The sequence below is a fragment of the Eubalaena glacialis genome, chromosome X (genome assembly GCF_028564815.1).
Source record: "Eubalaena glacialis isolate mEubGla1 chromosome X, mEubGla1.1.hap2.+ XY, whole genome shotgun sequence".
Lineage (NCBI taxonomy): Eukaryota > Metazoa > Chordata > Mammalia > Artiodactyla > Balaenidae > Eubalaena > Eubalaena glacialis.
In genome coordinates, this window is record NC_083736.1 from 111336522 (window position 1) to 111347792 (window position 11271).

General features: G+C 34.7%; 1 pseudogene; it reads right to left on the reverse strand.

The window, feature by feature from the left end:
- Positions 1 to 551: 551 nt before the first annotated feature.
- On the reverse strand, positions 552 to 1118 carry LOC133081989 (ferritin heavy chain-like; annotated as a pseudogene).
- Positions 1119 to 11271: the final 10153 nt, after the last annotated feature.

The following is an 11271-nucleotide window of genomic DNA, read 5'->3' on the forward strand; positions in this document are numbered from 1 at the left end:
ACAGTCATGTGAAGGCAGAGAATCAGAGTGATGCATGAACAGGCCAAAGAATGTCAAAGATTGCTGAAAAACCACCAGAAGCTAAGAAAATGCAAGGAAGGATTCCACTACAGGTTTTAGAGGGATATTGGCTCTGGTGACACATTGGTTTCAGACTTCTTGCCTCCAGAACTGAAACAATAAATTTCTATTGTTTTAAACTCCCCAGTTTGTGGTACTTTGTTATGGCAGGCCTAGGAAACTAATACACTATTACTGTATGGTTTCAATTCTTTTAAATTTGTTGAGGATTTGGTCTTATGGCTCAGCGTACCTTCTACCTTGGTGAATGTTCCCTGCACTTGTACATATATGCTGCACTTGTTGGTATAGCATTCTTATTTTGGGGAGAGGGGTAACAAATTACTCTATTTGAAGGAATGGTACTAAGGAAAGAACTTGTAGATGTTTTGGTACAACTTATAGAAAAGGTAAAGGTAACCCAAACATGCATGCACTGCCTTGGTGACCAGGGAAGTCACCCTTGTGGCTGTGGAAAGCCAGCCTAAGGCTTAGCTCTCATTATCACTGTTTCCCAGGGTGTGCTTGTCAAAGAGATACTCTGCCATGCCAGATTCGGGGGCCCCCATCTTGCGTAAGTTGGTTACATGGTCACGCAATTCTTTGATGGATTTCACCTGCTTGTTCAGGTAAAGAGTCTCAATGAAGTCACACAAATGGGGGTCATTTTTGTCAGTGGCCAATTTGTGCAGTTCCAGTAGTGACTGATTCACACTTTTTTCCAAGTGTAGCGCACATTCCATTGCATTCAGCCCATTCTCCCAGTCATCACGGTCTGGTTTCTTGATATCCTGAAGGAAGATTCGGCCACCCTGTTGGTTCTGCAGCTTCATCAGTTTCTCAGCATGTTCCCTCTCCTCACAAGACTGGTGAAGAAAGTATTTGACAAAGTTCTTCAAAGCCATGTCATCACGGTCAAAATAGTATGACATGGATAGGTAGACGTAGGAGGCGTAAAGCTCCAGGTTGATCTGGCGACTGATGGCAGCCTCCGAGTGCTGGTGCTAGTTCTGGCACACCTGCGAGGGGGATGCGGTCGTCATGGCCGGCGGCTGAGGAGAGGCGGTCGGAGGGCGCTGTGAGGTGGTGGCGAGGGCTGGCTCTGAGTGGCCGGCCGGAGCGCGGGGTTCCGTCCAAGCAGTGTTGAAACAGGAAACCTCGGTGACTCTCCGCGATGACTGTGGCCGGTATAGCATTTTTTAAATGTCAGCTAGATCAAGTTGATGGTTTTCAAATCTCTTGTATCTTCACTGATTTTTTTTTTCTACGTTTTTTATCAGGTACTGGGAGAGGGATGTTTATTCTCTATGAGTGCTGATTTTTCTATTTTAGTCTGTCAATTTTTACTTAATATAGCTTTTTACATCCACTTTAATATGATTCATATTCAATTTTTATAACTTTCCTTAACTGTTTACTGTCACTCTGTGCCTTTTTTATTAAATTGTTTCTACTCAACACCATAGAGTTTAATCTTGCTTTTAAATCTAGTCTGATAATCTCTGCCTTTTGATTCTAGTGTTGGACCATTTATTAACTGAATCAGTACAGTACAGTACAGGTGTTTACTTTGTCTTTACTGCAGACCCAATTTTCTGTCATATATAATTTCTCTACAGTCTGATGAACTTCTTTTATCAGTTATTATATTGTATGTCCATTTGGGACAAATTCTCTCAGCTTTCCCTGCTGAGAAAGTTTTTATTTCATATTCATAGATTGCAAAGATATTCTTCTTTGTTTTATTCCAGCAGGTATATAAAGTTTTTACACTTATGTCCATGATCATCCTGAAATGAAATTTTGTGTGTGGAGTAAGATAGCATCCAAGTTCAGTTTTTCCCCATAATCGTATCCAGTGGTCCCAGTATCATTTGTTGATAAGACAGACTTTCTTTTCCCCATTAAATTGTAGAAATATATTTGTGGAAAGTCAAATGACCATATAAGCTTAGGTCTGATTCTGAATTCCCTATTTTATTCCGTTTATTGATTCATCTATCCATATATCAATACCATTCTGTCTTTAGTTAATGAAGCTTCTTTGTAAGTCTTGATATCTGGTACTAAATGTCACACAATATCACTATCCTTTTGAAAACTAATACTAGCTCTTCCGTAGCATAAATTGTAGAATCAGACTGTCAGTTTCTTCAGTATCATAGCAATGTTCTCTCAATTAATGAACATAAATAATCCCTCCATTTATTTAACCATTCTTTAATATTCCTTATCTATGTCATGGGGTTTTCAGTCATGAGCTCTTGGAAAATTTCATTAAATTTATTCCTAACTCTTTAATATTTTCATGCCACTTTAATGACATTTCAGAATTAAAATTCTCAATATTTTGTTGCTAGCATATGTTAATGCAATTGCTTTTTTATATTTTAACTTATGTGAGTTAGAGTTCTGATATTTTTATTAATAGATTCCTGTAGATTTTTTCTAACATATAATCATACTCTCTGAAAATAACAATAGTTTTACTTCTTATCCAATATTTATGTATTTATTTACTCTTTTGTCTTATTGATTGGTTAAGACCTACTTCTAATGTTGATTAGAAGTAATGAAGCAGACATCCCTGACGTTTCCCTATTTTAGGTGGAAACTTCAATATCATAACAGTAAGCTTGATGTTAGCTATAGATCTTTGCTAGAAGCATTTTAGCAGACTGAGGGAGTTCCCTCCTACTTACAGTGTGCTGAAATTAGTTATTATGATTTAGTGTTGAATTTCTTTAAAAAAATTCTTTTCTATATCTATTGAGATCATTATTTTTGCTTCTTATTTTTTAAATAGATTTGTGGTGATTTAGATGGATTTTAGAATTTTAAACCAACCTCACATTCCTGAGATAAACCCACTTTGTTATAATCTATTTTCCTTTTTCTTAAATATTGATGGATTCAATTCATAATGTTTTCTTGAGGAATTTTGATGCTATGCTCCTGAGTAGTTTTGAACTATAAATTAATTTTCTTATAATGCCCTTGTCAGCCTTTTGTATCAAGATCACATTGTCTCATACAATCAGTTGTGACATGTTCTTATTTCTGTTATTTTCTAAAAATGTTTGTGCGAGATTGGTGTTATTTCTTCCTTAAATGTTTGATGGTATTCACCAGTAAAATTGTCTGGGTGTGTAATTAACTATCATTATTGTGCAAACTTCATACCAGGGAGGGAAAGTGTAGCTTCATGCATCGGGACCCTGTCTTTTCCAAGGGGGTTTCTCAGATGACTGCCTTCTGTTTTGGAGCTCTGACGAATCTGGCACAATCTAGCCACCACAGGGAGAATAGAAGTGCACACTGGGATGGTAGAATGCCATTGATCTTATCTCCTGCTCTACACAGTGAGCAGACAAAAAAATCTCAGCTCTCAGCTTCCCCCTTGGGAAGGAAAGAGTTGATCCATGCATGCAGCAATCCATCCTCTCCAGGGCTGCACAAAGGAATGGCATCTGTACTGTATAGCACAGGGAACTATAATCAATATCCTGTCATAAACCATAATGGAAAAGAATATAAAGGAAAGAATGTATGTGTATAACTGAGTCACTTTGCCGTACAGCAGAGATTGGCACAACATTGTATATCAACTATACTTCAATTAAAAAAAAATAAAAATAAAAATAAAAGAAATAGCATCTGTTTCACCAGTTCTGAAGTTCTGATGGGCCAGTGGCAGCTCGTGTGTGGATGCCATTGTTTCTCTCCCATGATCAACACAGGGTTAATGGATAAAAAATCCCAGTTTTCAGCTTGCCCCTGAGAAGGAAAAGAGTTGATCTGTATGTCCAGTGTCCCCACTTTTCCAGGGCTGACCAAAGAACTAACATCGATCTCACTAGTCTTGAAGCTCTGATAGATCTAGCACAGTCTAGCCACCTGGTGAAGAATGGAGGTAGCAGCTTGGGCTGGTAGATGCCATAGCTACCCCTACCTCCTGGGCTCAGCATGGAGGGAGTGGACAAAAGCCACAGATGCCTGCTTTTCCCTGGGGAGGGAAAGAGTTGGTAGAGGTCCCCAAAATCTCTGGCCGGGCTGATTGGCAGGGGTCTTCTTCTGTATGAGGCAAGTCAGTGAAGACTGAAAGAGGTGTCTGCTTTGTCAAATGCATAGACACCAACACAGAAAACCTATGAAAATGAGTAATCAGATAAAGATGTTCCAAACAAAGGAAGCAGAGAAATCTCCAGAAACCAACCCTAATGAAACAGTTATGTGATTTTCCTTATAGAGAATTAGAAATAGCTCTTATAAAGATGGACAATGAGGTGGTGGGTAAATCACTTTTTAATTCTAGTATAAAAGTTAAAGACAAAAGTATTTTTAAAAACTATACCTAAAAATGTGTTAAAGGATACACAATATGAATACCTGTAAATTGTGACGTGTATTCATATGACACCCACTCTGAAAGATTTAAAAAAAAAAAAAAAAAACCACGGTGAAAAGTTTCATTTAAATTCTTTCCAAACCCAAGGATCCTTAGGCAGTAAGCAAACTCTAGCAGCATTATCAAAATCCTCCACAAGTTTGCAAATGTTTGAATGTCAGGCTTGAGACGTAGAGTCTCTCCACGTTAGATGCTTTCTCTTGCGGGAAGTAAGAGGAAACCTAGAGGTTGTATGGTGCCTGTCATGGCAGGAGAAAGCTGACTTCTGGAGATAGTAAATTCTGACAATGATAACATGGACTGGAGAGGGGAGAAGTTAAAGTGTAGAGCATTTGTATGCAGTTGAACTCTAGTTATCAGCTTAAAAAAAGACTGCTATAAGATATATCATATTCTTATAAAATATAATAATATTATATAATTATATGTATTACATAACCCCAAAGTAACCAAAAAATACCTATAGAAATTATGCAAAAGAAAAAGAGAAAGGAGTGAAAGTATATCAATTTAAAATATCAAAAAAACACAAAGCAAGATGAAGGGGAAAAGACAGACAAAAGTATTAAAAGACTAACAGAAAACAACGAATGGCAATAGTAAATACTTTCCTAAGAATAATAATTTAAATGTAAATAGATTAAATTCTCCAATTAGAAGATATAGAATGACTGAAGGGATAAAAAGCAGGACTAACTATATGCTATCTACAAGAAAATCACTATTTTTTTTAATTGAAGTATAGTTGATTCACAATATTGTGTTAGTTTCAGGTGTACAGCAAAGTGATTCAGTTCTATTCAGTTAAATATATATATGTATATTTCAGATTATTTTTCATTATAGGTTATTATGAGATACCGAATATAGTACCCTGTGAAAAAGGATGAAATATTGAAATATTGCCATCTGCAGCAACTTGGATGGACCTAGAAACTATCATACTAAGAAAATCACTTTAGATTTAAGGACACATATAGGCAGAAAGTGTAAGGATGAAAAGAGATAATATTCCATGTCATTGGTAAACAGTAGAGAGCAGCGTTGACTGATTTTATCAGGCAAAATAGATTTTAAATTACAAACTCTCACAAGAAACAAAGAAGGATATTATATAATGATAAAGGGTCAATCCACCAGGAAGATATTTGCACTCAGTATCAGAGCATACACTGGTAGAACTGAAGGAAGAAATAGATAGCAATACAGTAAGAGTAAGAGATTTCAATACCACACTTTCAAGAAGGGACGGAATATCCAGACAGAAGATCAGTAAGCAAACAGAGGACTTCAATAACACTATAGACCAAATGTAACAAACAAAGTTTCTACAACTTTCCACTCAATACCACAATACACCACAATACACATTCTTCTCAACTGAGAATGGATCTTTCTCCAGGATAGATCACATGTTAGATCATGAAGCAAGTCTTAACAAATTTAAGATTAAAATCATACCAAGTATCATTTCTGATCACAGTGGAATGAAAATAGAAATCAGTAGCAGAAGGAAAACTGAAAAATTCACAAATATGTGGAAATTAAACCATACACTCTTGAACAACAATTGGGTCAAAAAAGAATCAGAGGAAACTAGTAAATACCTCGAGACAAAAATAAAAACACAACATACCAAAACATATGAAACTGAGAAAAAGAGTACTAAGAGGAATGTTCATAGTTAGAAAAGTCTACATTATAAAAGAAGAAAGATCTCAAAAAATCTAACTTCATACCTCAAGGATTTAGAAAAAGAAAAAGCCCAAAGTTAGCAGAAGGAATTAAAAAAACAAAGACAGAAATAAACAAAATAGAAAATGGAAAAACAATAGAAAAAAACCAGTGAAACTCAGAACTGTTTTTTGAAAATATTTTTTAAAAAGCGAAAAAACCCTTGGATAGACTAAGAAAAAGAGAGAACAATCAGTATCAGAAATGAGAGACATTACAACTTATGCCACAGAAATACAAAGAATCATAAGGACACTACTATGGACAATTATATACCAACAAGCTGAATAGTCTAGAAAAAATGAATAAATTCCTGGAAACATACAACCTACCAAGACTAAAACATGAAGAAAGTCTGAACAGACCTATATCTAATATGGAGATTGAATCAGTCATCAAAAACCTCCCAACAAAGAAAAGCGCAGAGTCAGATGGCTTCACTAGTGAATTCTTAGGAAAAAATACCAATCTTTCTCAAACTTTTCCACAAAATTGAAGAGGAGGGAACACTTCCAGACTCATTTAATGAGTCCCTTACTACCCTGATACTAAAGCCAGACAAAGACCTACAAGAAGGTAGGTGAGAGAGAGAGAATCATAAGAATGTATTACCTTATCAAAAATAAATTGATTGTAAAAGAAAATTGGAGATAGTAAGACAGCAAGAAAGGGTCAAAACTTTCAAGTATTATTTTTATTATTGCTTTCCTTAAACATTTGTAATATATGTTTCTTATATAAGAAAGCCTTTCCTAGCCTCTCAAATCTAAGTATTTACTATATCTAATACAATTGAATTTTTGCATACGTTGTGAGGAAGGAATAAAAACTTATTTTCCCCATCTGGAAAATTGTTCTAGCATCATCTATATCATCTATCTATCTATCTATCTATCTATCTATCTATCTATCTATCTATCTATCTATCTATCTATCTATCATCTATCTATATCTATTTTTATTTTGAGATGTATTTTACATAAATAATAGTGCATAAAACACAATGTAAAGAATAATTATGAAGTATGTGTAATTTGTAATAACCAAAGTGAAAAAAATAGATCATTTTTAGTATCTCAGAAATCCCTCATGTGTCTATCCTTTCCCCCATTCTAAATATTTTGACATTTATGATAATTATTACCTTGCTTTTCTTTATAATTTTACTACTTATATGAATATGTCTATAAATATATTATTTTTCCTTGATTTTGAGTGTGATGCAAAGTGAGCACACTACTGTATTACTTTCTTTTTTATTTATTGCTCAACATTGTGAGAATCTAACATCATTAAATATAGCTATAGTTATTTCATTTGTTTTGCCGTATACTATTCTATTGTATGAATATCTCCAAGTTTGTTCATTCTACTATTGATAGACATTTGAAGTTTTTTCCAATTGAAAATCATTACAAACACTGCTGCTGCAAATATTTTTCATATCTACTAGCAAGCATGTACAAGATTCATTCTGCTTTATATACTTAGATGGGATATTGCTATATTACAAGTCAAGTGTTATTTAAATGAGTAGATAATGCTAATATTTTTTCCAACACAGTTGAACAACTTACAATCTACCAGTCATGCATGAGATTCTCCTTTGGGTCACAATTCTACCAACAATTGGTGTCATCAGAGGTTTTAGTAATTGCCAATCTGGTATGTGTGCAATAATGTTTCGTTGAGATTTTAATTTGAATTTGTCTGATTTACTAATGAAGTTAAAGGTATGTTTACATGTTTAGTGGTAATTGGTATATCCTCTTTTGTAAAGTATAGTAAAATTTATGGCCCATTTTTAAAAACTGGTATTTGGAGATTTTCTTAATGGCTTCTTGTAATTTTTGTTTGTTGGTATGTATTATATACATATACTTAGTTAAATATACATGTTGCAAACATCCTCTCCTTACTTTCTTTTACCTTCTCACAGTTTTATTGTGTCTTCAGACGAAGAGAGATTAAGTTTAATGTAATTGAGTTTATCAGTATTTCCTTCATGCATATGGCTGTTTTCATCTAGTTTAACACATCTTTCCCTCAAGATGAAATCATAAAAATATTGTCTTATGCATCTTCTAAAAATGTATAGTTTCCCCTTTCATGTGTTAGTCATTTTTTCTGCCTGGAATTGATTTTTATAGCATTTATAAAATTTGGGATATATTTTATATAGCATATAATTCAGCATTTTTAAAGTGTACACCTAAGTGGATTATAATATATTTACTATGTTGTATAGCCCTCACCACTGTCTAATTCCAGAACTTTCCACTACCCCATAATGAAACCATAGTCATTAGGAGTTAATGTCAATCACCCATCACTCCCATCCCCTGACAATCACTATTCTACTTTCAGTCTCTATGGATTTGCCTATTCTGCACATTTCATATAAATGTTATCATAAAATGTGACATTGGAAAATTATAGACCTTCTAGATTCCCTTCTAGATCCCAGGAATATTTTGCAACCTTCCAAAGTTTTAGGGACGTTCCTCCTGTGTTAGTTGCTAGGGCTACCATAACAAAATATCACAGACTGTGTGGCTGAAACCACAGAAATTTATTTTCTCACAGTTCTAGAGACTTCAAGTCCTAGAGCAAGGTGTTGGCAGGTTTGATTTCTCCTAAGGCCTCTCTCACATGGCCTTTTCTCTGTGTGCACGCATCTCCAAATATGGTCATATTCTAAGATTCTGGGGTTAGGGTTTCAACATATGAATTTTGAGGGGACACAATTCATTCCATAAAACCTCCCAAACTTTTTGGTTAGTCTATTGTTTTCCACAGCTGTTATGCAACACCTATCATCTCAGGTGGCAGGAACCTAAGATTGTTTTAGCCTGCAAGGTTTGCAGGAAATGCTGCCCCCAACTTGTAAGCTGCTTTAACACTAAACCTGCAAGTTACTAACATAAAAACTAACGTTTGAGCCAGTTTTCCAGGGAGATACTAGACAGGTCAGAACAAATAATTAATTACAACTCTATGTGAATAAGGTCTGTTCTTTTGCCTTTGGTGCCAGGAAAGTGGTCCAGTGGTCTGTTATTTTCATGGCTACCATGGAGAAAGGGAGCTGGGTATGGGAATGGGGTAAGTTAAATGCCACAAAATTCTCAGTTCTTACTGAGAATCGTTCTTTTCTTTTTTTTTCTTTTTTTGAGCAAGTACATTCTCCAGATTGTTGCAAGCCTTGGTAAGTTGCCAGAATCTAAAAAAAAGTTGATTCTGACAGTTTTTGCCTGTTTTTTCTTGCTTTTATGCCTGGTAGAATTGGGGATCATTTATTCTGCCATTTTTGCTGATGTCAACCTGGAATTGATCTTTGCATATGATATGCAGTAAAAGTCCTGTTTCATATGATTCATCAGTTGTCGCCACATGACTTTTTGTAAAGTTCATCCTTTTTTGCTTTTCTTCAAGGCCATTTCTTTCGTACATCAATTGTCCATACATAGGTAACTCAGTTTCTAGGATTTTTATTTTCATTCTGAGTGATTTATTTACCCATCCATGTCCAAATACCATGCTGTCTGATTATTTTACTTTAAAATAAGTACATTTTTAAGCTATTTTTAATTTACTTTTTTAGTGAAGTATAGTTGATTTACAATGTTGTGTTAGTTTCTGGTGTACAGTAAAGTGATTCAGTTTTATATATATATTCAATTTCATATATATATATATATTCTTTTTCATATTCTTTTCCATTATGGTTTATTACAGGATATTGAATATAGTTCCCTGTGCTATATAGTAGGACCTTGTTTTTTGTCTATTTTATATATAGTAGACTGTATCTACTAATCCCAAACTCCTAATTTATCCCTCCCCCATCCCTTTTCCCCTTTGGTAACCATAAGTTTATTTTCTATGTCTGTGAGTCTGTTTCTGTTTCATAAATAAGTTCATTTGTGTCATATTTTAGATTCCATCCACATATAAGTGGTATCATATGATATTTGTCTTTCTGACTTATTACTTCATTTAGTATAATAATTTCTAGGTCCATCCATGTTGCTGCAAATAGCATTATTTCATTCTTTTATGGCTAAGTAGTATTCCATTGTATATATGTACCACATCTTCTTTATCCATTTATCTGTCAATGAACATTTAGGTAGCTTTCATGTTTGCCTGTTGTAAATAGTGTTGCTATGAACATAGGAGTGCATGTATCTTTTCGAATTATAGTTTTCTCCAGATATATGCCCAGGAGTGGGATTACTGGATCATACGACAACTCTATTTTTAGTTTTTTGAGGAGTCTGCATACTGTTTTCCATAGTGGCTGCACCAATTTACATTCCCTCTAACAGTATAAGAGGATTCCCTTTTCTCCACAGCCTCTCCAGCATTTGTTATTTGTAGACTGTTTAATGATGGCCATTCTGACCAGTGTGAGGTGGTACTTCATTGCAGGTTTGATTTGCATTTCTTTAATAATTAGCGATGTTGAGCATCTTTTCATGTGCATATTGGCCATCTGTGTGTCTTCTTTGGAGAAATGTCTATTTGGATCTTCTGTCCATTATATGATTAGGTTGTTTGGTTTTTTTGTTACTTACTTGTACGAGCTGTTTTCATGTTTTGGAATTTAAGCCCTTGTCAGTCACATTGTTTGCAAATATTTTATCCTGGTCTGTAGGTTGCCTTTTTGTTTTGTTGATGGTTTCCTTTGCTGTGAAAAAGCTTATAAGTTTGATTAGGTCCCATTTGTTTATTTTTGCTTTTATTTCTGTTGTCTTGGGAGACTGACCTAAGAAAACATTGGTACAATTTATGTCAGAGAATGTTTTTCCTGTGCTCTCTTCTAGGAGTTTTATGTTATCATGTCTTATATTTAAGTCTTTAATCCATTTTGAGTTTATTTTTGTGTACAGTGTGAGGGTGTGTTCTAACTTCATTGACTTACATGTGGCTGTCCAGCTTTCCCAACACCATTTGCTGAAGAAACTGTCTTTTCTCTATTGTATATTCTTGCCTCCTTTGTTGAAGACTGACTGTAGGTTCGTGGGTTTATTTCTGGGCTCTCTCTTCTATTCCATTGATCCATATGT